This window comes from Pleurodeles waltl, chromosome 7 (assembly GCF_031143425.1).
Source record: "Pleurodeles waltl isolate 20211129_DDA chromosome 7, aPleWal1.hap1.20221129, whole genome shotgun sequence".
Taxonomy (NCBI): Eukaryota; Metazoa; Chordata; class Amphibia; order Caudata; family Salamandridae; genus Pleurodeles; species Pleurodeles waltl.
The window spans coordinates 11,211,453-11,237,534 of record NC_090446.1 but is presented as its reverse complement, the minus strand read 5'-3'; the positions used below and the strand labels follow the sequence as shown (position 1 = coordinate 11,237,534).

The 26,082-nt window shown below is 49.7% G+C and overlaps 27 non-coding genes across 27 annotated transcripts; all 27 read right to left on the bottom strand.

Annotated features, from left to right (window-relative positions):
* Positions 1–469: 469 nt before the first annotated feature.
* On the bottom strand, positions 470–551 carry TRNAS-CGA (transfer RNA serine (anticodon CGA)). Its single transcript has one exon. It is a non-coding gene; the product is annotated as a tRNA-Ser (tRNA).
* Positions 552–1,121: 570 nt separating this feature from the next.
* Positions 1,122–1,203, bottom strand: TRNAS-UGA (transfer RNA serine (anticodon UGA)). The gene has a single exon. It is a non-coding gene; the product is annotated as a tRNA-Ser (tRNA).
* Positions 1,204–1,425: 222 nt separating this feature from the next.
* Positions 1,426–1,507, bottom strand: TRNAS-AGA (transfer RNA serine (anticodon AGA)). Its single transcript has one exon. It is a non-coding gene; the product is annotated as a tRNA-Ser (tRNA).
* Positions 1,508–3,357: 1,850 nt separating this feature from the next.
* On the bottom strand, positions 3,358–3,439 carry TRNAS-CGA (transfer RNA serine (anticodon CGA)). Its single transcript has one exon. It is a non-coding gene; the product is annotated as a tRNA-Ser (tRNA).
* A 570-nt stretch (positions 3,440–4,009) lies between these two features.
* Positions 4,010–4,091, bottom strand: TRNAS-UGA (transfer RNA serine (anticodon UGA)). The gene has a single exon. It is a non-coding gene; the product is annotated as a tRNA-Ser (tRNA).
* Positions 4,092–4,313: 222 nt separating this feature from the next.
* TRNAS-AGA (transfer RNA serine (anticodon AGA)) lies at positions 4,314–4,395 on the bottom strand. Its single transcript has one exon. It is a non-coding gene; the product is annotated as a tRNA-Ser (tRNA).
* Positions 4,396–6,247: 1,852 nt separating this feature from the next.
* On the bottom strand, positions 6,248–6,329 carry TRNAS-CGA (transfer RNA serine (anticodon CGA)). The gene has a single exon. It is a non-coding gene; the product is annotated as a tRNA-Ser (tRNA).
* Positions 6,330–6,899: 570 nt separating this feature from the next.
* Positions 6,900–6,981, bottom strand: TRNAS-UGA (transfer RNA serine (anticodon UGA)). The gene has a single exon. It is a non-coding gene; the product is annotated as a tRNA-Ser (tRNA).
* A 222-nt stretch (positions 6,982–7,203) lies between these two features.
* Positions 7,204–7,285, bottom strand: TRNAS-AGA (transfer RNA serine (anticodon AGA)). Its single transcript has one exon. It is a non-coding gene; the product is annotated as a tRNA-Ser (tRNA).
* A 1,862-nt stretch (positions 7,286–9,147) lies between these two features.
* Positions 9,148–9,229, bottom strand: TRNAS-CGA (transfer RNA serine (anticodon CGA)). The gene has a single exon. It is a non-coding gene; the product is annotated as a tRNA-Ser (tRNA).
* Positions 9,230–9,799: 570 nt separating this feature from the next.
* On the bottom strand, positions 9,800–9,881 carry TRNAS-UGA (transfer RNA serine (anticodon UGA)). The gene has a single exon. It is a non-coding gene; the product is annotated as a tRNA-Ser (tRNA).
* A 222-nt stretch (positions 9,882–10,103) lies between these two features.
* Positions 10,104–10,185, bottom strand: TRNAS-AGA (transfer RNA serine (anticodon AGA)). The gene has a single exon. It is a non-coding gene; the product is annotated as a tRNA-Ser (tRNA).
* A 1,852-nt stretch (positions 10,186–12,037) lies between these two features.
* Positions 12,038–12,119, bottom strand: TRNAS-CGA (transfer RNA serine (anticodon CGA)). The gene has a single exon. It is a non-coding gene; the product is annotated as a tRNA-Ser (tRNA).
* A 570-nt stretch (positions 12,120–12,689) lies between these two features.
* Positions 12,690–12,771, bottom strand: TRNAS-UGA (transfer RNA serine (anticodon UGA)). Its single transcript has one exon. It is a non-coding gene; the product is annotated as a tRNA-Ser (tRNA).
* A 222-nt stretch (positions 12,772–12,993) lies between these two features.
* On the bottom strand, positions 12,994–13,075 carry TRNAS-AGA (transfer RNA serine (anticodon AGA)). Its single transcript has one exon. It is a non-coding gene; the product is annotated as a tRNA-Ser (tRNA).
* A 1,852-nt stretch (positions 13,076–14,927) lies between these two features.
* TRNAS-CGA (transfer RNA serine (anticodon CGA)) lies at positions 14,928–15,009 on the bottom strand. The gene has a single exon. It is a non-coding gene; the product is annotated as a tRNA-Ser (tRNA).
* A 570-nt stretch (positions 15,010–15,579) lies between these two features.
* On the bottom strand, positions 15,580–15,661 carry TRNAS-UGA (transfer RNA serine (anticodon UGA)). The gene has a single exon. It is a non-coding gene; the product is annotated as a tRNA-Ser (tRNA).
* A 222-nt stretch (positions 15,662–15,883) lies between these two features.
* TRNAS-AGA (transfer RNA serine (anticodon AGA)) lies at positions 15,884–15,965 on the bottom strand. The gene has a single exon. It is a non-coding gene; the product is annotated as a tRNA-Ser (tRNA).
* Positions 15,966–17,817: 1,852 nt separating this feature from the next.
* On the bottom strand, positions 17,818–17,899 carry TRNAS-CGA (transfer RNA serine (anticodon CGA)). Its single transcript has one exon. It is a non-coding gene; the product is annotated as a tRNA-Ser (tRNA).
* Positions 17,900–18,469: 570 nt separating this feature from the next.
* Positions 18,470–18,551, bottom strand: TRNAS-UGA (transfer RNA serine (anticodon UGA)). Its single transcript has one exon. It is a non-coding gene; the product is annotated as a tRNA-Ser (tRNA).
* Positions 18,552–18,773: 222 nt separating this feature from the next.
* TRNAS-AGA (transfer RNA serine (anticodon AGA)) lies at positions 18,774–18,855 on the bottom strand. Its single transcript has one exon. It is a non-coding gene; the product is annotated as a tRNA-Ser (tRNA).
* A 1,852-nt stretch (positions 18,856–20,707) lies between these two features.
* TRNAS-CGA (transfer RNA serine (anticodon CGA)) lies at positions 20,708–20,789 on the bottom strand. Its single transcript has one exon. It is a non-coding gene; the product is annotated as a tRNA-Ser (tRNA).
* A 570-nt stretch (positions 20,790–21,359) lies between these two features.
* Positions 21,360–21,441, bottom strand: TRNAS-UGA (transfer RNA serine (anticodon UGA)). Its single transcript has one exon. It is a non-coding gene; the product is annotated as a tRNA-Ser (tRNA).
* Positions 21,442–21,663: 222 nt separating this feature from the next.
* On the bottom strand, positions 21,664–21,745 carry TRNAS-AGA (transfer RNA serine (anticodon AGA)). Its single transcript has one exon. It is a non-coding gene; the product is annotated as a tRNA-Ser (tRNA).
* Positions 21,746–23,597: 1,852 nt separating this feature from the next.
* TRNAS-CGA (transfer RNA serine (anticodon CGA)) lies at positions 23,598–23,679 on the bottom strand. The gene has a single exon. It is a non-coding gene; the product is annotated as a tRNA-Ser (tRNA).
* Positions 23,680–24,249: 570 nt separating this feature from the next.
* On the bottom strand, positions 24,250–24,331 carry TRNAS-UGA (transfer RNA serine (anticodon UGA)). Its single transcript has one exon. It is a non-coding gene; the product is annotated as a tRNA-Ser (tRNA).
* Positions 24,332–24,553: 222 nt separating this feature from the next.
* On the bottom strand, positions 24,554–24,635 carry TRNAS-AGA (transfer RNA serine (anticodon AGA)). The gene has a single exon. It is a non-coding gene; the product is annotated as a tRNA-Ser (tRNA).
* Between the last annotated feature and the right edge of the window lie 1,447 nt (positions 24,636–26,082).

The following is a 26,082-nucleotide window of genomic DNA, read 5'->3' as shown; positions in this document are numbered from 1 at the left end:
CAGTAGCCTCACCTCTCTTGTTGCCCTAGGTTGCACTGTGGTCTGGGACCTGGCCAAACGCCAATCCTTTTTAACCACACCTGCAGCTCTGCCTAGGCCGAGAAGCAACAGCAGAGAGCTTCCTTCCTGCCCCTTCCTGTGCTTCCCACCAACCTCCTAAATTGACCCCTGTAGAGGAGCTAGCTGCCTTGTCCTTCCCAACAACAATTTATCCAGGCACTCACCCCAGACAGCAGGCTCGAAAAGCACAGGCAAGGCTTCTCTGCAGCTCCCCAAAATAGACAGATACAGTGTCTGAGAAGCTGTAGGCCTGGGCAGCGTACTCCTTGAGAGTTTTCATGCTGGCATTGCTTCACATTCTTGTCTTTGTTTTACCTGTGCTCTCAACGTTGTTGAATAATACATGCTTATTCCTGGGAAAGGAGGCATCCAAGGAAAAACCTAACACATCATTGTGAAAGAGCACCGACGTAGTCGGCAGGATTTGAACCTGCGCGGGGACACCCCAATGGATTTCGAGTCCATCGCCTTAACCACTCGGCCACGACTACTCACGAGGGGTGGCTGCCACTTAAGCTGAGGTTCTCACTCTCACAGCAGTCTTTTTCTTTCCCTCAGTTCACTCTGCTCCACTGCCTTCCCATCTTTGCCTATCCGTTCTACTGCAAAAAATACACTCGGTCCATACCTGCATACTGACGTGACTCAAAGGCACTATTATAAAGTTCATGTTCCTGGCCAGAGAAAAGCAAAAAGGAGGTTGTAAAAGAATGCAGTTATGACACTTTAGGAAAATAATGACACTGTCAGACGCCCCAATAAGGCTACTTCCTTCATGCATCTGATACCTCAGATGGAACTTACTGGCGAGATGATAACTGAAGTTCTTTCCCAATCTCCTTGGCTATTACTCGACATGTGTCTTCTCGACAGCTGGGGTGCACAAGTGGCAGGAGTGCCAGACAGGTAGTCTCATGCCTTCTCCGGCCACTCTTTTGATCCCATTCCCTGCCCAGTGTTTCGCCTTCCTTAGCTCTATTGAGAGTGATAGCTATATTCGGCCTGCTTGTGCAGATGCCATTTAATATGAAGTATAAAATATCACCAAAGGTGAAGTAGCACGTAGTCGGCAGGATTTGAACCTACGCGGGGAGACCCCAATGGATTTCAAGTCCATCGCCTTAACCACTCGGCCACGACTACTTGCTTAAAGCTATGGTCCATTTTCAACGTAGCTCGTTTCTATTTCTGCTGGCGGTCTAGCCTCTGGACAGAAGCAGTCCTTTTCTAGAGAGGAAGGCCACAATGGCAAAAGTTTGAGCCCTCCCAGGGCGCTGACCCTATTAGTCCTGCTTTTGGAGCCCGCATTTATGCCAGAAGGTATTTCAAAGAATTATGGGAAAATACTGTTCACAAAAGGGACAGCGTAGTTGGCAGGATTCGAACCTGCGCGGGGATACCCCAATGGATTTCTAGTCCATCGCCTTAACCACTCGGCCACAACTACCCACACAAGTGAATCTCAACAGGGCACTTTACCTCCATCCGTAGTCTTTTTTCTTTCCGTTCACTGGACCATTTTCCCTGCTCTCCTATACATCATTCCTATTCCACAGAAGACTTTCTAAAGCGTCTCAAGCTAAAAGCAGGCATGCATGTGAAATTAGCACTCCTTGTATGTTCATGTTTTGAGACGGGGGAAAAAAATCAGGCCGGAAGAGGTGGTAGCTTTAACGTCAGGGAGATGGCAGCCACGATAGGCACCATGGCAAAACTTCTGTCTTGGAGGCCATGAATGGACTCCACAGAGAGACGGGTTGGTCTTTACAGGTATGAAAAGAAGTGCCTCGTCCAATCTAGGGCCTGTGGCTAGGCGTTTCCTGAGCTGAATTCTCCTTGGAGGAGAGTGGGCGTGTTCAGTTTCTCTGCAGACTAGTGCCTGACAGGTGAGGGAGGGGGAGCAGGATGCATTTGGCCTGGGTTCATATCTTTCTTCTGTGGCTTTAATGGTCTTTGCTTCATATTCTGTTTTACTGACTGCTTTGCATAGAGGCTGCTCCCTTGTTCTCCCACGCAGGAGGCCCTGAAGAGGAATCCCAAAAATGTCATCTGACGTAGTCGGCAGGATTTGAACATACTCGTGGAGACGCCAAATGATATCTAGTCCATCGCCTTAACCACTTGGTAACGACTACTTGGCTCTGCAAGCGGTGCCCCTTTCAACATAGCCCTTCATGTCTTCACAGGCAACCTCACTGGCTCCAGTCATTCCGCTCTGCTCCTTCCTCTTCCTCAGCAATCCTTTGCACTGGCAAGGTGCTTCTCAAAAAACAAATATAGGCACTCCTGCCAATCCACAAGTATTCCGAAGGCTTTGCTGAGGCCCTCTGCAGCCCTTCTTCTTTACAGCACATCAACTGCTGACCTTTGTTTGCCCTAAGGCTTCTGCTTCCATATTGGAGTCATCCCAGGCTTTGGTGATCCCAGCCGTCAGCCCAGCACCTCAGTTGAGCCTTTGAAAGGCTGTCAGGCCCTGCTCCTCTTTCTGTCTTGATATTCTAGCCACATTACTTAATAGGTGAGTGGAGGCGGGCCCAAGAGAGGGTAGTCTCTATGCAAATGAAGTGCTTGGGCATACCTGGGAGTGTCCTTCTGCAAGCCATTCAGCCTCCTGGCTGGTGGCAGGTTTGTTGAGGAGAGCAAGGCCGTGTTGGGCCAGTCCCAAAGCAAAGGCGAGCTCCTTCAGCAGGAGTCCATTTATGCGAGGGACCCTAAGTTACTCAGGCATATATAATAATCACCTTTAGCCCTTATAGAGAGGTTTTGGCCGATCGTGGCCGATCGGGGCCAAAGGGGCGGTGGGGTCAGAAGGCTCAGGGTAAGGGCCTCAGTAGCCTCACCTCTCTTGTTGCCCTAGGTTGCACTGTGGTCTGGGACCTGGCCAAACGCCAATCCTTTTTAACCACACCTGCAGCTCTGCCTAGGCCGAGAAGCAACAGCAGAGAGCTTCCTTCCTGCCCCTTCCTGTGCTTCCCACCAACCTCCTAAATTGACCCCTGTAGAGGAGCTAGCTGCCTTGTCCTTCCCAACAACAATTTATCCAGGCACTCACCCCAGACAGCAGGCTCGAAAAGCACAGGCAAGGCTTCTCTGCAGCTCCCCAAAATAGACAGATACAGTGTCTGAGAAGCTGTAGGCCTGGGCAGCGTACTCCTTGAGAGTTTTCATGCTGGCATTGCTTCACATTCTTGTCTTTGTTTTACCTGTGCTCTCAACGTTGTTGAATAATACATGCTTATTCCTGGGAAAGGAGGCATCCAAGGAAAAACCTAACACATCATTGTGAAAGAGCACCGACGTAGTCGGCAGGATTTGAACCTGCGCGGGGACACCCCAATGGATTTCGAGTCCATCGCCTTAACCACTCGGCCACGACTACTCACGAGGGGTGGCTGCCACTTAAGCTGAGGTTCTCACTCTCACAGCAGTCTTTTTCTTTCCCTCAGTTCACTCTGCTCCACTGCCTTCCCATCTTTGCCTATCCGTTCTACTGCAAAAAATACACTCGGTCCATACCTGCATACTGACGTGACTCAAAGGCACTATTATAAAGTTCATGTTCCTGGCCAGAGAAAAGCAAAAAGGAGGTTGTAAAAGAATGCAGTTATGACACTTTAGGAAAATAATGACACTGTCAGACGCCCCAATAAGGCTACTTCCTTCATGCATCTGATACCTCAGATGGAACTTACTGGCGAGATGATAACTGAAGTTCTTTCCCAATCTCCTTGGCTATTACTCGACATGTGTCTTCTCGACAGCTGGGGTGCACAAGTGGCAGGAGTGCCAGACAGGTAGTCTCATGCCTTCTCCGGCCACTCTTTTGATCCCATTCCCTGCCCAGTGTTTCGCCTTCCTTAGCTCTATTGAGAGTGATAGCTATATTCGGCCTGCTTGTGCAGATGCCATTTAATATGAAGTATAAAATATCTCCAAAGGTGAAGTAGCACGTAGTCGGCAGGATTTGAACCTACGCGGGGAGACCCCAATGGATTTCAAGTCCATCGCCTTAACCACTCGGCCACGACTACTTGCTTAAAGCTATGGTCCATTTTCAACGTAGCTCGTTTCTATTTCTGCTGGCGGTCTAGCCTCTGGACAGAAGCAGTCCTTTTCTAGAGAGGAAGGCCACAATGGCAAAAGTTTGAGCCCTCCCAGGCCGCTGACCCTATTAGTCCTGCTTTTGGAGCCCGCATTTATGCCAGAAGGTATTTCAAAGAATTATGGGAAAATACTGTTCACAAAAGGGACAGCGTAGTTGGCAGGATTCGAACCTGCGCGGGGATACCCCAATGGATTTCTAGTCCATCGCCTTAACCACTCGGCCACAACTACCCACACAAGTGAATCTCAACAGGGCACTTTACCTCCATCCGTAGTCTTTTTTCTTTCCGTTCACTGGACCATTTTCCCTGCTCTCCTATACATCATTCCTATTCCACAGAAGACTTTCTAAAGCGTCTCAAGCTAAAAGCAGGCATGCATGTGAAATTAGCACTCCTTGTATGTTCATGTTTTGAGACGGGGGAAAAAAATCAGGCCGGAAGAGGTGGTAGCTTTAACGTCAGGGAGATGGCAGCCACGATAGGCACCATGGCAAAACTTCTGTCTTGGAGGCCATGAATGGACTCCACAGAGAGACGGGTTGGTCTTTACAGGTATGAAAAGAAGTGCCTCGTCCAATCTAGGGCCTGTGGCTAGGCGTTTCCTGAGCTGAATTCTCCTTGGAGGAGAGTGGGCGTGTTCAGTTTCTCTGCAGACTAGTGCCTGACAGGTGAGGGAGGGGGAGCAGGATGCATTTGGCCTGGGTTCATATCTTTCTTCTGTGGCTTTAATGGTCTTTGCTTCATATTCTGTTTTACTGACTGCTTTGCATAGAGGCTGCTCCCTTGTTCTCCCACGCAGGAGGCCCTGAAGAGGAATCCCAAAAATGTCATCTGACGTAGTCGGCAGGATTTGAACATACTCGTGGAGACGCCAAATGATATCTAGTCCATCGCCTTAACCACTTGGTAACGACTACTTGGCTCTGCAAGCGGTGCCCCTTTCAACATAGCCCTTCATGTCTTCACAGGCAACCTCACTGGCTCCAGTCATTCCGCTCTGCTCCTTCCTCTTCCTCAGCAATCCTTTGCACTGGCAAGGTGCTTCTCAAAAAACAAATATAGGCACTCCTGCCAATCCACAAGTATTCCGAAGGCTTTGCTGAGGCCCTCTGCAGCCCTTCTTCTTTACAGCACATCAACTGCTGACCTTTGTTTGCCCTAAGGCTTCTGCTTCCATATTGGAGTCATCCCAGGCTTTGGTGATCCCAGCCGTCAGCCCAGCACCTCAGTTGAGCCTTTGAAAGGCTGTCAGGCCCTGCTCCTCTTTCTGTCTTGATATTCTAGCCACATTACTTAATAGGTGAGTGGAGGCGGGCCCAAGAGAGGGTAGTCTCTATGCAAATGAAGTGCTTGGGCATACCTGGGAGTGTCCTTCTGCAAGCCATTCAGCCTCCTGGCTGGTGGCAGGTTTGTTGAGGAGAGCAAGGCCGTGTTGGGCCAGTCCCAAAGCAAAGGCGAGCTCCTTCAGCAGGAGTCCATTTATGCGAGGGACCCTAAGTTACTCAGGCATATATAATAATCACCTTTAGCCCTTATAGAGAGGTTTTGGCCGATCGGGGCCAAAGGGGCGGTGGGGTCAGAAGGCTCAGGGTAAGGGCCTCAGTAGCCTCACCTCTCTTGTTGCCCTAGGTTGCACTGTGGTCTGGGACCTGGCCAAACGCCAATCCTTTTTAACCACACCTGCAGCTCTGCCTAGGCCGAGAAGCAACAGCAGAGAGCTTCCTTCCTGCCCCTTCCTGTGCTTCCCACCAACCTCCTAAATTGACCCCTGTAGAGGAGCTAGCTGCCTTGTCCTTCCCAACAACAATTTATCCAGGCACTCACCCCAGACAGCAGGCTCGAAAAGCACAGGCAAGGCTTCTCTGCAGCTCCCCAAAATAGACAGATACAGTGTCTGAGAAGCTGTAGGCCTGGGCAGCGTACTCCTTGAGAGTTTTCATGCTGGCATTGCACAGTGCATTGTTTCACATTCTTGTCTTTGTTTTACCTGTGCTCTCAACGTTGTTGAATAATACATGCTTATTCCTGGGAAAGGAGGCATCCAAGGAAAAACCTAACACATCATTGTGAAAGAGCACCGACGTAGTCGGCAGGATTTGAACCTGCGCGGGGACACCCCAATGGATTTCGAGTCCATCGCCTTAACCACTCGGCCACGACTACTCACGAGGGGTGGCTGCCACTTAAGCTGAGGTTCTCACTCTCACAGCAGTCTTTTTCTTTCCCTCAGTTCACTCTGCTCCACTGCCTTCCCATCTTTGCCTATCCGTTCTACTGCAAAAAATACACTCGGTCCATACCTGCATACTGACGTGACTCAAAGGCACTATTATAAAGTTCATGTTCCTGGCCAGAGAAAAGCAAAAAGGAGGTTGTAAAAGAATGCAGTTATGACACTTTAGGAAAATAATGACACTGTCAGACGCCCCAATAAGGCTACTTCCTTCATGCATCTGATACCTCAGATGGAACTTACTGGCGAGATGATAACTGAAGTTCTTTCCCAATCTCCTTGGCTATTACTCGACATGTGTCTTCTCGACAGCTGGGGTGCACAAGTGGCAGGAGTGCCAGACAGGTAGTCTCATGCCTTCTCCGGCCACTCTTTTTATCCCATTCCCTGCCCAGTGTTTCGCCTTCCTTAGCTCTATTGAGAGTGATAGCTATATTCGGCCTGCTTGTGCAGATGCCATTTAATATGAAGTATAAAATATCACCAAAGGTGAAGTAGCACGTAGTCGGCAGCATTTGAACCTACGCGGGGAGACCCCAATGGATTTCAAGTCCATCGCCTTAACCACTCGGCCACGACTACTTGCTTAAAGCTATGGTCCATTTTCAACGTAGCTCGTTTCTATTTCTGCTGGCGGTCTAGCCTCTGGACAGAAGCAGTCCTTTTCTAGAGAGGAAGGCCACAATAGCAAAAGTTTGAGCCCTCCCAGGCCGCTGACCCTATTAGTCCTGCTTTTGGAGCCCGCATTTATGCCAGAAGGTATTTCAAAGAATTATGGGAAAATACTGTTCACAAAAGGGACAGCGTAGTTGGCAGGATTCGAACCTGCGCGGGGATACCCCAATGGATTTCTAGTCCATCGCCTTAACCACTCGGCCACAACTACCCACACAAGTGAATCTCAACAGGGCACTTTACCTCCATCCGTAGTCTTTTTTCTTTCCGTTCACTGGACCATTTTCCCTGCTCTCCTATACATCATTCCTATTCCACAGAAGACTTTCTAAAGCGTCTCAAGCTAAAAGCAGGCATGCATGTGAAATTAGCACTCCTTGTATGTTCATGTTTTGAGACGGGGGAAAAAAATCAGGCCGGAAGAGGTGGTAGCTTTAACGTCAGGGAGATGGCAGCCACGATAGGCACCATGGCAAAACTTCTGTCTTGGAGGCCATGAATGGACTCCACAGAGAGACGGGTTGGTCTTTACAGGTATGAAAAGAAGTGCCTCGTCCAATCTAGGGCCTGTGGCTAGGCGTTTCCTGAGCTGAATTCTCCTTGGAGGAGAGTGGGCGTGTTCAGTTTCTCTGCAGACTAGTGCCTGACAGGTGAGGGAGGGGGAGCAGGATGCATTTGGCCTGGGTTCATATCTTTCTTCTGTGGCTTTAATGGTCTTTGCTTCATATTCTGTTTTACTGACTGCTTTGCATAGAGGCTGCTCCCTTGTTCTCCCACGCAGGAGGCCCTGAAGAGGAATCCCAAAAATGTCATCTGACGTAGTCGGCAGGATTTGAACATACTCGTGGAGACGCCAAATGATATCTAGTCCATCGCCTTAACCACTTGGTAACGACTACTTGGCTCTGCAAGCGGTGCCCCTTTCAACATAGCCCTTCATGTCTTCACAGGCAACCTCACTGGCTCCAGTCATTCCGCTCTGCTCCTTCCTCTTCCTCAGCAATCCTTTGCACTGGCAAGGTGCTTCTCAAAAAACAAATATAGGCACTCCTGCCAATCCACAAGTATTCCGAAGGCTTTGCTGAGGCCCTCTGCAGCCCTTCTTCTTTACAGCACATCAACTGCTGACCTTTGTTTGCCCTAAGGCTTCTGCTTCCATATTGGAGTCATCCCAGGCTTTGGTGATCCCAGCCGTCAGCCCAGCACCTCAGTTGAGCCTTTGAAAGGCTGTCAGGCCCTGCTCCTCTTTCTGTCTTGATATTCTAGCCACATTACTTAATAGGTGAGTGGAGGCGGGCCCAAGAGAGGGTAGTCTCTATGCAAATGAAGTGCTTGGGCATACCTGGGAGTGTCCTTCTGCAAGCCATTCAGCCTCCTGGCTGGTGGCAGGTTTGTTGAGGAGAGCAAGGCCGTGTTGGGCCAGTCCCAAAGCAAAGGCGAGCTCCTTCAGCAGGAGTCCATTTATGCGAGGGACCCTAAGTTACTCAGGCATATATAATAATCACCTTTAGCCCTTATAGAGAGGTTTTGGCCGATCGTGGCCGATCGGGGCCAAAGGGGCGGTGGGGTCAGAAGGCTCAGGGTAAGGGCCTCAGTAGCCTCACCTCTCTTGTTGCCCTAGGTTGCACTGTGGTCTGGGACCTGGCCAAACGCCAATCCTTTTTAACCACACCTGCAGCTCTGCCTAGGCCGAGAAGCAACAGCAGAGAGCTTCCTTCCTGCCCCTTCCTGTGCTTCCCACCAACCTCCTAAATTGACCCCTGTAGAGGAGCTAGCTGCCTTGTCCTTCCCAACAACAATTTATCCAGGCACTCACCCCAGACAGCAGGCTCGAAAAGCACAGGCAAGGCTTCTCTGCAGCTCCCCAAAATAGACAGATACAGTGTCTGAGAAGCTGTAGGCCTGGGCAGCGTACTCCTTGAGAGTTTTCATGCTGGCATTGCACAGTGCATTGTTTCACATTCTTGTCTTTGTTTTACCTGTGCTCTCAACGTTGTTGAATAATACATGCTTATTCCTGGGAAAGGAGGCATCCAAGGAAAAACCTAACACATCATTGTGAAAGAGCACCGACGTAGTCGGCAGGATTTGAACCTGCGCGGGGACACCCCAATGGATTTCGAGTCCATCGCCTTAACCACTCGGCCACGACTACTCACGAGGGGTGGCTGCCACTTAAGCTGAGGTTCTCACTCTCACAGCAGTCTTTTTCTTTCCCTCAGTTCACTCTGCTCCACTGCCTTCCCATCTTTGCCTATCCGTTCTACTGCAAAAAATACACTCGGTCCATACCTGCATACTGACGTGACTCAAAGGCACTATTATAAAGTTCATGTTCCTGGCCAGAGAAAAGCAAAAAGGAGGTTGTAAAAGAATGCAGTTATGACACTTTAGGAAAATAATGACACTGTCAGACGCCCCAATAAGGCTACTTCCTTCATGCATCTGATACCTCAGATGGAACTTACTGGCGAGATGATAACTGAAGTTCTTTCCCAATCTCCTTGGCTATTACTCGACATGTGTCTTCTCGACAGCTGGGGTGCACAAGTGGCAGGAGTGCCAGACAGGTAGTCTCATGCCTTCTCCGGCCACTCTTTTGATCCCATTCCCTGCCCAGTGTTTCGCCTTCCTTAGCTCTATTGAGAGTGATAGCTATATTCGGCCTGCTTGTGCAGATGCCATTTAATATGAAGTATAAAATATCACCAAAGGTGAAGTAGCACGTAGTCGGCAGGATTTGAACCTACGCGGGGAGACCCCAATGGATTTCAAGTCCATCGCCTTAACCACTCGGCCACGACTACTTGCTTAAAGCTATGGTCCATTTTCAACGTAGCTCGTTTCTATTTCTGCTGGCGGTCTAGCCTCTGGACAGAAGCAGTCCTTTTCTAGAGAGGAAGGCCACAATGGCAAAAGTTTGAGCCCTCCCAGGCCGCTGACCCTATTAGTCCTGCTTTTGGAGCCCGCATTTATGCCAGAAGGTATTTCAAAGAATTATGGGAAAATACTGTTCACAAAAGGGACAGCGTAGTTGGCAGGATTCGAACCTGCGCGGGGATACCCCAATGGATTTCTAGTCCATCGCCTTAACCACTCGGCCACAACTACCCACACAAGTGAATCTCAACAGGGCACTTTACCTCCATCCGTAGTCTTTTTTCTTTCCGTTCACTGGACCATTTTCCCTGCTCTCCTATACATCATTCCTATTCCACAGAAGACTTTCTAAAGCGTCTCAAGCTAAAAGCAGGCATGCATGTGAAATTAGCACTCCTTGTATGTTCATGTTTTGAGACGGGGGAAAAAAATCAGGCCGGAAGAGGTGGTAGCTTTAACGTCAGGGAGATGGCAGCCACGATAGGCACCATGGCAAAACTTCTGTCTTGGAGGCCATGAATGGACTCCACAGAGAGACGGGTTGGTCTTTACAGGTATGAAAAGAAGTGCCTCGTCCAATCTAGGGCCTGTGGCTAGGCGTTTCCTGAGCTGAATTCTCCTTGGAGGAGAGTGGGCGTGTTCAGTTTCTCTGCAGACTAGTGCCTGACAGGTGAGGGAGGGGGAGCAGGATGCATTTGGCCTGGGTTCATATCTTTCTTCTGTGGCTTTAATGGTCTTTGCTTCATATTCTGTTTTACTGACTGCTTTGCATAGAGGCTGCTCCCTTGTTCTCCCACGCAGGAGGCCCTGAAGAGGAATCCCAAAAATGTCATCTGACGTAGTCGGCAGGATTTGAACATACTCGTGGAGACGCCAAATGATATCTAGTCCATCGCCTTAACCACTTGGTAACGACTACTTGGCTCTGCAAGCGGTGCCCCTTTCAACATAGCCCTTCATGTCTTCACAGGCAACCTCACTGGCTCCAGTCATTCCGCTCTGCTCCTTCCTCTTCCTCAGCAATCCTTTGCACTGGCAAGGTGCTTCTCAAAAAACAAATATAGGCACTCCTGCCAATCCACAAGTATTCCGAAGGCTTTGCTGAGGCCCTCTGCAGCCCTTCTTCTTTACAGCACATCAACTGCTGACCTTTGTTTGCCCTAAGGCTTCTGCTTCCATATTGGAGTCATCCCAGGCTTTGGTGATCCCAGCCGTCAGCCCAGCACCTCAGTTGAGCCTTTGAAAGGCTGTCAGGCCCTGCTCCTCTTTCTGTCTTGATATTCTAGCCACATTACTTAATAGGTGAGTGGAGGCGGGCCCAAGAGAGGGTAGTCTCTATGCAAATGAAGTGCTTGGGCATACCTGGGAGTGTCCTTCTGCAAGCCATTCAGCCTCCTGGCTGGTGGCAGGTTTGTTGAGGAGAGCAAGGCCGTGTTGGGCCAGTCCCAAAGCAAAGGCGAGCTCCTTCAGCAGGAGTCCATTTATGCGAGGGACCCTAAGTTACTCAGGCATATATAATAATCACCTTTAGCCCTTATAGAGAGGTTTTGGCCGATCGGGGCCAAAGGGGCGGTGGGGTCAGAAGGCTCAGGGTAAGGGCCTCAGTAGCCTCACCTCTCTTGTTGCCCTAGGTTGCACTGTGGTCTGGGACCTGGCCAAACGCCAATCCTTTTTAACCACACCTGCAGCTCTGCCTAGGCCGAGAAGCAACAGCAGAGAGCTTCCTTCCTGCCCCTTCCTGTGCTTCCCACCAACCTCCTAAATTGACCCCTGTAGAGGAGCTAGCTGCCTTGTCCTTCCCAACAACAATTTATCCAGGCACTCACCCCAGACAGCAGGCTCGAAAAGCACAGGCAAGGCTTCTCTGCAGCTCCCCAAAATAGACAGATACAGTGTCTGAGAAGCTGTAGGCCTGGGCAGCGTACTCCTTGAGAGTTTTCATGCTGGCATTGCACAGTGCATTGTTTCACATTCTTGTCTTTGTTTTACCTGTGCTCTCAACGTTGTTGAATAATACATGCTTATTCCTGGGAAAGGAGGCATCCAAGGAAAAACCTAACACATCATTGTGAAAGAGCACCGACATAGTCGGCAGGATTTGAACCTGCGCGGGGACACCCCAATGGATTTCGAGTCCATCGCCTTAACCACTCGGCCACGACTACTCACGAGGGGTGGCTGCCACTTAAGCTGAGGTTCTCACTCTCACAGCAGTCTTTTTCTTTCCCTCAGTTCACTCTGCTCCACTGCCTTCCCATCTTTGCCTATCCGTTCTACTGCAAAAAATACACTCGGTCCATACCTGCATACTGACGTGACTCAAAGGCACTATTATAAAGTTCATGTTCCTGGCCAGAGAAAAGCAAAAAGGAGGTTGTAAAAGAATGCAGTTATGACACTTTAGGAAAATAATGACACTGTCAGACGCCCCAATAAGGCTACTTCCTTCATGCATCTGATACCTCAGATGGAACTTACTGGCGAGATGATAACTGAAGTTCTTTCCCAATCTCCTTGGCTATTACTCGACATGTGTCTTCTCGACAGCTGGGGTGCACAAGTGGCAGGAGTGCCAGACAGGTAGTCTCATGCCTTCTCCGGCCACTCTTTTTATCCCATTCCCTGCCCAGTGTTTCGCCTTCCTTAGCTCTATTGAGAGTGATAGCTATATTCGGCCTGCTTGTGCAGATGCCATTTAATATGAAGTATAAAATATCACCAAAGGTGAAGTAGCACGTAGTCGGCAGCATTTGAACCTACGCGGGGAGACCCCAATGGATTTCAAGTCCATCGCCTTAACCACTCGGCCACGACTACTTGCTTAAAGCTATGGTCCATTTTCAACGTAGCTCGTTTCTATTTCTGCTGGCGGTCTAGCCTCTGGACAGAAGCAGTCCTTTTCTAGAGAGGAAGGCCACAATAGCAAAAGTTTGAGCCCTCCCAGGCCGCTGACCCTATTAGTCCTGCTTTTGGAGCCCGCATTTATGCCAGAAGGTATTTCAAAGAATTATGGGAAAATACTGTTCACAAAAGGGACAGCGTAGTTGGCAGGATTCGAACCTGCGCGGGGATACCCCAATGGATTTCTAGTCCATCGCCTTAACCACTCGGCCACAACTACCCACACAAGTGAATCTCAACAGGGCACTTTACCTCCATCCGTAGTCTTTTTTCTTTCCGTTCACTGGACCATTTTCCCTGCTCTCCTATACATCATTCCTATTCCACAGAAGACTTTCTAAAGCGTCTCAAGCTAAAAGCAGGCATGCATGTGAAATTAGCACTCCTTGTATGTTCATGTTTTGAGACGGGGGAAAAAAATCAGGCCGGAAGAGGTGGTAGCTTTAACGTCAGGGAGATGGCAGCCACGATAGGCACCATGGCAAAACTTCTGTCTTGGAGGCCATGAATGGACTCCACAGAGAGACGGGTTGGTCTTTACAGGTATGAAAAGAAGTGCCTCGTCCAATCTAGGGCCTGTGGCTAGGCGTTTCCTGAGCTGAATTCTCCTTGGAGGAGAGTGGGCGTGTTCAGTTTCTCTGCAGACTAGTGCCTGACAGGTGAGGGAGGGGGAGCAGGATGCATTTGGCCTGGGTTCATATCTTTCTTCTGTGGCTTTAATGGTCTTTGCTTCATATTCTGTTTTACTGACTGCTTTGCATAGAGGCTGCTCCCTTGTTCTCCCACGCAGGAGGCCCTGAAGAGGAATCCCAAAAATGTCATCTGACGTAGTCGGCAGGATTTGAACATACTCGTGGAGACGCCAAATGATATCTAGTCCATCGCCTTAACCACTTGGTAACGACTACTTGGCTCTGCAAGCGGTGCCCCTTTCAACATAGCCCTTCATGTCTTCACAGGCAACCTCACTGGCTCCAGTCATTCCGCTCTGCTCCTTCCTCTTCCTCAGCAATCCTTTGCACTGGCAAGGTGCTTCTCAAAAAACAAATATAGGCACTCCTGCCAATCCACAAGTATTCCGAAGGCTTTGCTGAGGCCCTCTGCAGCCCTTCTTCTTTACAGCACATCAACTGCTGACCTTTGTTTGCCCTAAGGCTTCTGCTTCCATATTGGAGTCATCCCAGGCTTTGGTGATCCCAGCCGTCAGCCCAGCACCTCAGTTGAGCCTTTGAAAGGCTGTCAGGCCCTGCTCCTCTTTCTGTCTTGATATTCTAGCCACATTACTTAATAGGTGAGTGGAGGCGGGCCCAAGAGAGGGTAGTCTCTATGCAAATGAAGTGCTTGGGCATACCTGGGAGTGTCCTTCTGCAAGCCATTCAGCCTCCTGGCTGGTGGCAGGTTTGTTGAGGAGAGCAAGGCCGTGTTGGGCCAGTCCCAAAGCAAAGGCGAGCTCCTTCAGCAGGAGTCCATTTATGCGAGGGACCCTAAGTTACTCAGGCATATATAATAATCACCTTTAGCCCTTATAGAGAGGTTTTGGCCGATCGGGGCCAAAGGGGCGGTGGGGTCAGAAGGCTCAGGGTAAGGGCCTCAGTAGCCTCACCTCTCTTGTTGCCCTAGGTTGCACTGTGGTCTGGGACCTGGCCAAACGCCAATCCTTTTTAACCACACCTGCAGCTCTGCCTAGGCCGAGAAGCAACAGCAGAGAGCTTCCTTCCTGCCCCTTCCTGTGCTTCCCACCAACCTCCTAAATTGACCCCTGTAGAGGAGCTAGCTGCCTTGTCCTTCCCAACAACAATTTATCCAGGCACTCACCCCAGACAGCAGGCTCGAAAAGCACAGGCAAGGCTTCTCTGCAGCTCCCCAAAATAGACAGATACAGTGTCTGAGAAGCTGTAGGCCTGGGCAGCGTACTCCTTGAGAGTTTTCATGCTGGCATTGCACAGTGCATTGTTTCACATTCTTGTCTTTGTTTTACCTGTGCTCTCAACGTTGTTGAATAATACATGCTTATTCCTGGGAAAGGAGGCATCCAAGGAAAAACCTAACACATCATTGTGAAAGAGCACCGACGTAGTCGGCAGGATTTGAACCTGCGCGGGGACACCCCAATGGATTTCGAGTCCATCGCCTTAACCACTCGGCCACGACTACTCACGAGGGGTGGCTGCCACTTAAGCTGAGGTTCTCACTCTCACAGCAGTCTTTTTCTATCCCTCAGTTCACTCTGCTCCACTGCCTTCCCATCTTTGCCTATCCGTTCTACTGCAAAAAATACACTCGGTCCATACCTGCATACTGACGTGACTCAAAGGCACTATTATAAAGTTCATGTTCCTGGCCAGAGAAAAGCAAAAAGGAGGTTGTAAAAGAATGTAGTTATGACACTTTAGGAAAATAATGACACTGTCAGACGCCCCAATAAGGCTACTTCCTTCATGCATCTGATACCTCAGATGGAACTTACTGGCGAGATGATAACTGAAGTTCTTTCCCAATCTCCTTGGCTATTACTCGACATGTGTCTTCTCGACAGCTGGGGTGCACAAGTGGCAGGAGTGCCAGACAGGTAGTCTCATGCCTTCTCCGGCCACTCTTTTGATCCCATTCCCTGCCCAGTGTTTCGCCTTCCTTAGCTCTATTGAGAGTGATAGCTATATTCGGCCTGCTTGTGCAGATGCCATTTAATATGAAGTATAAAATATCACCAAAGGTGAAGTAGCACGTAGTCGGCAGGATTTGAACCTACGCGGGGAGACCCCAATGGATTTCAAGTCCATCGCCTTAACCACTCGGCCACGACTACTTGCTTAAAGCTATGGTCCATTTTCAACGTAGCTCGTTTCTATTTCTGCTGGCGGTCTAGCCTCTGGACAGAAGCAGTCCTTTTCTAGAGAGGAAGGCCACAATGGCAAAAGTTTGAGCCCTCCCAGGCCGCTGACCCTATTAGTCCTGCTTTTGGAGCCCGCATTTATGCCAGAAGGTATTTCAAAGAATTATGGGAAAATACTGTTCACAAAAGGGACAGCGTAGTTGGCAGGATTCGAACCTGCGCGGGGATACCCCAATGGATTTCTAGTCCATCGCCTTAACCACTCGGCCACAACTACCCACACAAGTGAATCTCAACAGGGCACTTTACCTCCATCCGTAGTCTTTTTTCTTTCCGTTCACTGGACCATTTTCCCTGCTCTCCTATACATCATTCCTATTCCACAGAAGACTTTCTAAAGCGTCTCAAGCTAAAAGCAGGCATGCATGTGAAATTAGCACTCCTTGTATGTTCATGTTTTGAGACGGGGGAAAAAAATCAGGCCGGAAGAGGTGGTAGCTTTAACGTCAGGGAGATGGCAGCCACGATAGGCACCATGGCAAAACTTCTGTCTTGGAGGCCATGAATGGACTCCACAGAGAGACGGGTTGGTCTTTACAGGTATGAAAAGAAGTGCCTCGTCCAATCTAGGGCCTGTGGCTAGGCGTTTCCTGAGCTGAATTCTCCTTGGAGGAGAGTGGGCGTGTTCAGTTTCTCTGCAGACTAGTGCCTGACAGGTGAGGGAGGGGGAGCAGGATGCATTTGGCCTGGGTTCATATCTTTCTTCTGTGGCTTTAATGGTCTTTGCTTCATATTCTGTTTTACTGACTGCTTTGCATAGAGGCTGCTCCCTTGTTCTCCCACGCAGGAGGCCCTGAAGAGGAATCCCAAAAATGTCATCTGACGTAGTCGGCAGGATTTGAACATACTCGTGGAGACGCCAAATGATATCTAGTCCATCGCCTTAACCACTTGGTAACGACTACTTGGCTCTGCAAGCGGTGCCCCTTTCAACATAGCCCTTCATGTCTTCACAGGCAACCTCACTGGCTCCAGTCATTCCGCTCTGCTCCTTCCTCTTCCTCAGCAATCCTTTGCACTGGCAAGGTGCTTCTCAAAAAACAAATATAGGCACTCCTGCCAATCCACAAGTATTCCGAAGGCTTTGCTGAGGCCCTCTGCAGCCCTTCTTCTTTACAGCACATCAACTGCTGACCTTTGTTTGCCCTAAGGCTTCTGCTTCCATATTGGAGTCATCCCAGGCTTTGGTGATCCCAGCCGTCAGCCCAGCACCTCAGTTGAGCCTTTGAAAGGCTGTCAGGCCCTGCTCCTCTTTCTGTCTTGATATTCTAGCCACATTACTTAATAGGTGAGTGGAGGCGGGCCCAAGAGAGGGTAGTCTCTATGCAAATGAAGTGCTTGGGCATACCTGGGAGTGTCCTTCTGCAAGCCATTCAGCCTCCTGGCTGGTGGCAGGTTTGTTGAGGAGAGCAAGGCCGTGTTGGGCCAGTCCCAAAGCAAAGGCGAGCTCCTTCAGCAGGAGTCCATTTATGCGAGGGACCCTAAGTTACTCAGGCATATATAATAATCACCTTTAGCCCTTATAGAGAGGTTTTGGCCGATCGGGGCCAAAGGGGCGGTGGGGTCAGAAGGCTCAGGGTAAGGGCCTCAGTAGCCTCACCTCTCTTGTTGCCCTAGGTTGCACTGTGGTCTGGGACCTGGCCAAACGCCAATCCTTTTTAACCACACCTGCAGCTCTGCCTAGGCCGAGAAGCAACAGCAGAGAGCTTCCTTCCTGCCCCTTCCTGTGCTTCCCACCAACCTCCTAAATTGACCCCTGTAGAGGAGCTAGCTGCCTTGTCCTTCCCAACAACAATTTATCCAGGCACTCACCCCAGACAGCAGGCTCGAAAAGCACAGGCAAGGCTTCTCTGCAGCTCCCCAAAATAGACAGATACAGTGTCTGAGAAGCTGTAGGCCTGGGCAGCGTACTCCTTGAGAGTTTTCATGCTGGCATTGCACAGTGCATTGTTTCACATTCTTGTCTTTGTTTTACCTGTGCTCTCAACGTTGTTGAATAATACATGCTTATTCCTGGGAAAGGAGGCATCCAAGGAAAAACCTAACACATCATTGTGAAAGAGCACCGACGTAGTCGGCAGGATTTGAACCTGCGCGGGGACACCCCAATGGATTTCGAGTCCATCGCCTTAACCACTCGGCCACGACTACTCACGAGGGGTGGCTGCCACTTAAGCTGAGGTTCTCACTCTCACAGCAGTCTTTTTCTTTCCCTCAGTTCACTCTGCTCCACTGCCTTCCCATCTTTGCCTATCCGTTCTACTGCAAAAAATACACTCGGTCCATACCTGCATACTGACGTGACTCAAAGGCACTATTATAAAGTTCATGTTCCTGGCCAGAGAAAAGCAAAAAGGAGGTTGTAAAAGAATGCAGTTATGACACTTTAGGAAAATAATGACACTGTCAGACGCCCCAATAAGGCTACTTCCTTCATGCATCTGATACCTCAGATGGAACTTACTGGCGAGATGATAACTGAAGTTCTTTCCCAATCTCCTTGGCTATTACTCGACATGTGTCTTCTCGACAGCTGGGGTGCACAAGTGGCAGGAGTGCCAGACAGGTAGTCTCATGCCTTCTCCGGCCACTCTTTTGATCCCATTCCCTGCCCAGTGTTTCGCCTTCCTTAGCTCTATTGAGAGTGATAGCTATATTCGGCCTGCTTGTGCAGATGCCATTTAATATGAAGTATAAAATATCACCAAAGGTGAAGTAGCACGTAGTCGGCAGGATTTGAACCTACGCGGGGAGACCCCAATGGATTTCAAGTCCATCGCCTTAACCACTCGGCCACGACTACTTGCTTAAAGCTATGGTCCATTTTCAACGTAGCTCGTTTCTATTTCTGCTGGCGGTCTAGCCTCTGGACAGAAGCAGTCCTTTTCTAGAGAGGAAGGCCACAATGGCAAAAGTTTGAGCCCTCCCAGGCCGCTGACCCTATTAGTCCTGCTTTTGGAGCCCGCATTTATGCCAGAAGGTATTTCAAAGAATTATGGGAAAATACTGTTCACAAAAGGGACAGCGTAGTTGGCAGGATTCGAACCTGCGCGGGGATACCCCAATGGATTTCTAGTCCATCGCCTTAACCACTCGGCCACAACTACCCACACAAGTGAATCTCAACAGGGCACTTTACCTCCATCCGTAGTCTTTTTTCTTTCCGTTCACTGGACCATTTTCCCTGCTCTCCTATACATCATTCCTATTCCACAGAAGACTTTCTAAAGCGTCTCAAGCTAAAAGCAGGCATGCATGTGAAATTAGCACTCCTTGTATGTTCATGTTTTGAGACGGGGGAAAAAAATCAGGCCGGAAGAGGTGGTAGCTTTAACGTCAGGGAGATGGCAGCCACGATAGGCACCATGGCAAAACTTCTGTCTTGGAGGCCATGAATGGACTCCACAGAGAGACGGGTTGGTCTTTACAGGTATGAAAAGAAGTGCCTCGTCCAATCTAGGGCCTGTGGCTAGGCGTTTCCTGAGCTGAATTCTCCTTGGAGGAGAGTGGGCGTGTTCAGTTTCTCTGCAGACTAGTGCCTGACAGGTGAGGGAGGGGGAGCAGGATGCATTTGGCCTGGGTTCATATCTTTCTTCTGTGGCTTTAATGGTCTTTGCTTCATATTCTGTTTTACTGACTGCTTTGCATAGAGGCTGCTCCCTTGTTCTCCCACGCAGGAGGCCCTGAAGAGGAATCCCAAAAATGTCATCTGACGTAGTCGGCAGGATTTGAACATACTCGTGGAGACGCCAAATGATATCTAGTCCATCGCCTTAACCACTTGGTAACGACTACTTGGCTCTGCAAGCGGTGCCCCTTTCAACATAGCCCTTCATGTCTTCACAGGCAACCTCACTGGCTCCAGTCATTCCGCTCTGCTCCTTCCTCTTCCTCAGCAATCCTTTGCACTGGCAAGGTGCTTCTCAAAAAACAAATATAGGCACTCCTGCCAATCCACAAGTATTCCGAAGGCTTTGCTGAGGCCCTCTGCAGCCCTTCTTCTTTACAGCACATCAACTGCTGACCTTTGTTTGCCCTAAGGCTTCTGCTTCCATATTGGAGTCATCCCAGGCTTTGGTGATCCCAGCCGTCAGCCCAGCACCTCAGTTGAGCCTTTGAAAGGCTGTCAGGCCCTGCTCCTCTTTCTGTCTTGATATTCTAGCCACATTACTTAATAGGTGAGTGGAGGCGGGCCCAAGAGAGGGTAGTCTCTATGCAAATGAAGTGCTTGGGCATACCTGGGAGTGTCCTTCTGCAAGCCATTCAGCCTCCTGGCTGGTGGCAGGTTTGTTGAGGAGAGCAAGGCCGTGTTGGGCCAGTCCCAAAGCAAAGGCGAGCTCCTTCAGCAGGAGTCCATTTATGCGAGGGACCCTAAGTTACTCAGGCATATATAATAATCACCTTTAGCCCTTATAGAGAGGTTTTGGCCGATCGGGGCCAAAGGGGCGGTGGGGTCAGAAGGCTCAGGGTAAGGGCCTCAGTAGCCTCACCTCTCTTGTTGCCCTAGGTTGCACTGTGGTCTGGGACCTGGCCAAACGCCAATCCTTTTTAACCACACCTGCAGCTCTGCCTAGGCCGAGAAGCAACAGCAGAGAGCTTCCTTCCTGCCCCTTCCTGTGCTTCCCACCAACCTCCTAAATTGACCCCTGTAGAGGAGCTAGCTGCCTTGTCCTTCCCAACAACAATTTATCCAGGCACTCACCCCAGACAGCAGGCTCGAAAAGCACAGGCAAGGCTTCTCTGCAGCTCCCCAAAATAGACAGATACAGTGTCTGAGAAGCTGTAGGCCTGGGCAGCGTACTCCTTGAGAGTTTTCATGCTGGCATTGCACAGTGCATTGTTTCACATTCTTGTCTTTGTTTTACCTGTGCTCTCAACGTTGTTGAATAATACATGCTTATTCCTGGGAAAGGAGGCATCCAAGGAAAAACCTAACACATCATTGTGAAAGAGCACCAACGTAGTCGGCAGGATTTGAACCTGCGCGGGGACACCCCAATGGATTTCGAGTCCATCGCCTTAACCACTCGGCCACGACTACTCACGAGGGGTGGCTGCCACTTAAGCTGAGGTTCTCACTCTCACAGCAGTCTTTTTCTTTCCCTCAGTTCACTCTGCTCCACTGCCTTCCCATCTTTGCCTATCCGTTCTACTGCAAAAAATACACTCGGTCCATACCTGCATACTGACGTGACTCAAAGGCACTATTATAAAGTTCATGTTCCTGGCCAGAGAAAATCAAAAAGGAGGTTGTAAAAGAATGCAGTTATGACACTTTAGGAAAATAATGACACTGTCAGACGCCCCAATAAGGCTACTTCCTTCATGCATCTGATACCTCAGATGGAACTTACTGGCGAGATGATAACTGAAGTTCTTTCCCAATCTCCTTGGCTATTACTCGACATGTGTCTTCTCGACAGCTGGGGTACACAAGTGGCAGGAGTGCCAGACAGGTAGTCTCATGCCTTCTCCGGCCACTCTTTTGATCCCATTCCCTGCCCAGTGTTTCGCCTTCCTTAGCTCTATTGAGAGTGATAGCTATATTCGGCCTGCTTGTGCAGATGCCATTTAATATGAAGTATAAAATATCACCAAAGGTGAAGTAGCACGTAGTCGGCAGGATTTGAACCTACGCGGGGAGACCCCAATGGATTTCAAGTCCATCGCCTTAACCACTCGGCCACGACTACTTGCTTAAAGCTATGGTCCATTTTCAACGTAGCTCGTTTCTATTTCTGCTGGCGGTCTAGCCTCTGGACAGAAGCAGTCCTTTTCTAGAGAGGAAGGCCACAATGGCAAAAGTTTGAGCCCTCCCAGGCCGCTGACCCTATTAGTCCTGCTTTTGGAGCCCGCATTTATGCCAGAAGGTATTTCAAAGAATTATGGGAAAATACTGTTCACAAAAGGGACAGCGTAGTTGGCAGGATTCGAACCTGCGCGGGGATACCCCAATGGATTTCTAGTCCATCGCCTTAACCACTCGGCCACAACTACCCACACAAGTGAATCTCAACAGGGCACTTTACCTCCATCCGTAGTCTTTTTTCTTTCCGTTCACTGGACCATTTTCCCTGCTCTCCTATACATCATTCCTATTCCACAGAAGACTTTCTAAAGCGTCTCAAGCTAAAATCAGGCATGCATGTGAAATTAGCACTCCTTGTATGTTCATGTTTTGAGACGGGGGAAAAAAATCAGGCCGGAAGAGGTGGTAGCTTTAACGTCAGGGAGATGGCAGCCACGATAGGCACCATGGCAAAACTTCTGTCTTGGAGGCCATGAATGGACTCCACAGAGAGACGGGTTGGTCTTTACAGGTATGAAAAGAAGTGCCTCGTCCAATCTAGGGCCTGTGGCTAGGCGTTTCCTGAGCTGAATTCTCCTTGGAGGAGAGTGGGCGTGTTCAGTTTCTCTGCAGACTAGTGCCTGACAGGTGAGGGAGGGGGAGCAGGATGCATTTGGCCTGGGTTCATATCTTTCTTCTGTGGCTTTAATGGTCTTTGCTTCATATTCTGTTTTACTGACTGCTTTGCATAGAGGCTGCTCCCTTGTTCTCCCACGCAGGAGGCCCTGAAGAGGAATCCCAAAAATGTCATCTGACGTAGTCGGCAGGATTTGAACATACTCGTGGAGACGCCAAATGATATCTAGTCCATCGCCTTAACCACTTGGTAACGACTACTTGGCTCTGCAAGCGGTGCCCCTTTCAACATAGCCCTTCATGTCTTCACAGGCAACCTCACTGGCTCCAGTCATTCCGCTCTGCTCCTTCCTCTTCCTCAGCAATCCTTTGCACTGGCAAGGTGCTTCTCAAAAAACAAATATAGGCACTCCTGCCAATCCACAAGTATTCCGAAGGCTTTGCTGAGGCCCTCTGCAGCCCTTCTTCTTTACAGCACATCAACTGCTGACCTTTGTTTGCCCTAAGGCTTCTGCTTCCATATTGGAGTCATCCCAGGCTTTGGTGATCCCAGCCGTCAGCCCAGCACCTCAGTTGAGCCTTTGAAAGGCTGTCAGGCCCTGCTCCTCTTTCTGTCTTGATATTCTAGCCACATTACTTAATAGGTGAGTGGAGGCGGGCCCAAGAGAGGGTAGTCTCTATGCAAATGAAGTGCTTGGGCATACCTGGGAGTGTCCTTCTGCAAGCCATTCAGCCTCCTGGCTGGTGGCAGGTTTGTTGAGGAGAGCAAGGCCGTGTTGGGCCAGTCCCAAAGCAAAGGCGAGCTCCTTCAGCAGGAGTCCATTTATGCGAGGGACCCTAAGTTACTCAGGCATATATAATAATCACCTTTAGCCCTTATAGAGAGGTTTTGGCCGATCGGGGCCAAAGGGGCGGTGGGGTCAGAAGGCTCAGGGTAAGGGCCTCAGTAGCCTCACCTCTCTTGTTGCCCTAGGTTGCACTGTGGTCTGGGACCTGGCCAAACGCCAATCCTTTTTAACCACACCTGCAGCTCTGCCTAGGCCGAGAAGCAACAGCAGAGAGCTTCCTTCCTGCCCCTTCCTGTGCTTCCCACCAACCTCCTAAATTGACCCCTGTAGAGGAGCTAGCTGCCTTGTCCTTCCCAACAACAATTTATCCAGGCACTCACCCCAGACAGCAGGCTCGAAAAGCACAGGCAAGGATTCTCTGCAGCTCCCCAAAATAGACAGATACAGTGTCTGAGAAGCTGTAGGCCTGGGCAGCGTACTCCTTGAGAGTTTTCATGCTGGCATTGCACAGTGCATTGTTTCACATTCTTGTCTTTGTTTTACCTGTGCTCTCAACGTTGTTGAATAATACATGCTTATTCCTGGGAAAGGAGGCATCCAAGGAAAAACCTAACACATCATTGTGAAAGAGCACCAACGTAGTCGGCAGGATTTGAACCTGCGCGGGGACACCCCAATGGATTTCGAGTCCATTGCCTTAACCACTCGGCCACGACTACTCACGAGGGGTGGCTGCCACTTAAGCTGAGGTTCTCACTCTCACAGCAGTCTTTTTCTTTCCCTCAGTTCACTCTGCTCCACTGCCTTCCCATCTTTGCCTATCCGTTCTACTGCAAAAAATACACTCGGTCCATACCTGCATACTGACGTGACTCAAAGGCACTATTATAAAGTTCATGTTCCTGGCCAGAGAAAAGCAAAAAGGAGGTTGTAAAAGAATGCAGTTATGACACTTTAGGAAAATAATGACACTGTCAGACGCCCCAATAAGGCTACTTCCTTCATGCATCTGATACCTCAGATGGAACTTACTGGCGAGATGATAACTGAAGTTCTTTCCCAATCTCCTTGGCTATTACTCGACATGTGTCTTCTCGACAGCTGGGGTGCACAAGTGGCAGGAGTGCCAGACAGGTAGTCTCATGCCTTCTCCGGCCACTCTTTTGATCCCATTCCCTGCCCAGTGTTTCGCCTTCCTTAGCTCTATTGAGAGTGATAGCTATATTCGGCCTGCTTGTGCAGATGCCATTTAATATGAAGTATAAAATATCACCAAAGGTGAAGTAGCACGTAGTCGGCAGGATTTGAACCTACGCGGGGAGACCCCAATGGATTTCAAGTCCATCGCCTTAACCACTCGGCCACGACTACTTGCTTAAAGCTATGGTCCATTTTCAACGTAGCTCGTTTCTATTTCTGCTGGCGGTCTAGCCTCTGGACAGAAGCAGTCCTTTTCTAGAGAGGAAGGCCACAATGGCAAAAGTTTGAGCCCTCCCAGGCCGCTGACCCTATTAGTCCTGCTTTTGGAGCCCGCATTTATGCCAGAAGGTATTTCAAAGAATTATGGGAAAATACTGTTCACAAAAGGGACAGCGTAGTTGGCAGGATTCGAACCTGCGCGGGGATACCCCAATGGATTTCTAGTCCATCGCCTTAACCACTCGGCCACAACTACCCACACAAGTGAATCTCAACAGGGCACTTTACCTCCATCCGTAGTCTTTTTTCTTTCCGTTCACTGGACCATTTTCCCTGCTCTCCTATACATCATTCCTATTCCACAGAAGACTTTCTAAAGCGTCTCAAGCTAAAAGCAGGCATGCATGTGAAATTAGCACTCCTTGTATGTTCATGTTTTGAGACGGGGGAAAAAAATCAGGCCGGAAGAGGTGGTAGCTTTAACGTCAGGGAGATGGCAGCCACGATAGGCACCATGGCAAAACTTCTGTCTTGGAGGCCATGAATGGACTCCACAGAGAGACGGGTTGGTCTTTACAGGTATGAAAAGAAGTGCCTCGTCCAATCTAGGGCCTGTGGCTAGGCGTTTCCTGAGCTGAATTCTCCTTGGAGGAGAGTGGGCGTGTTCAGTTTCTCTGCAGACTAGTGCCTGACAGGTGAGGGAGGGGGAGCAGGATGCATTTGGCCTGGGTTCATATCTTTCTTCTGTGGCTTTAATGGTCTTTGCTTCATATTCTGTTTTACTGACTGCTTTGCATAGAGGCTGCTCCCTTGTTCTCCCACGCAGGAGGCCCTGAAGAGGAATCCCAAAAATGTCATCTGACGTAGTCGGCAGGATTTGAACATACTCGTGGAGACGCCAAATGATATCTAGTCCATCGCCTTAACCACTTGGTAACGACTACTTGGCTCTGCAAGCGGTGCCCCTTTCAACATAGCCCTTCATGTCTTCACAGGCAACCTCACTGGCTCCAGTCATTCCGCTCTGCTCCTTCCTCTTCCTCAGCAATCCTTTGCACTGGCAAGGTGCTTCTCAAAAAACAAATATAGGCACTCCTGCCAATCCACAAGTATTCCGAAGGCTTTGCTGAGGCCCTCTGCAGCCCTTCTTCTTTACAGCACATCAACTGCTGACCTTTGTTTGCCCTAAGGCTTCTGCTTCCATATTGGAGTCATCCCAGGCTTTGGTGATCCCAGCCGTCAGCCCAGCACCTCAGTTGAGCCTTTGAAAGGCTGTCAGGCCCTGCTCCTCTTTCTGTCTTGATATTCTAGCCACATTACTTAATAGGTGAGTGGAGGCGGGCCCAAGAGAGGGTAGTCTCTATGCAAATGAAGTGCTTGGGCATACCTGGGAGTGTCCTTCTGCAAGCCATTCAGCCTCCTGGCTGGTGGCAGGTTTGTTGAGGAGAGCAAGGCCGTGTTGGGCCAGTCCCAAAGCAAAGGCGAGCTCCTTCAGCAGGAGTCCATTTATGCGAGGGACCCTAAGTTACTCAGGCATATATAATAATCACCTTTAGCCCTTATAGAGAGGTTTTGGCCGATCGTGGCCGATCGGGGCCAAAGGGGCGGTGGGGTCAGAAGGCTCAGGGTAAGGGCCTCAGTAGCCTCACCTCTCTTGTTGCCCTAGGTTGCACTGTGGTCTGGGACCTGGCCAAACGCCAATC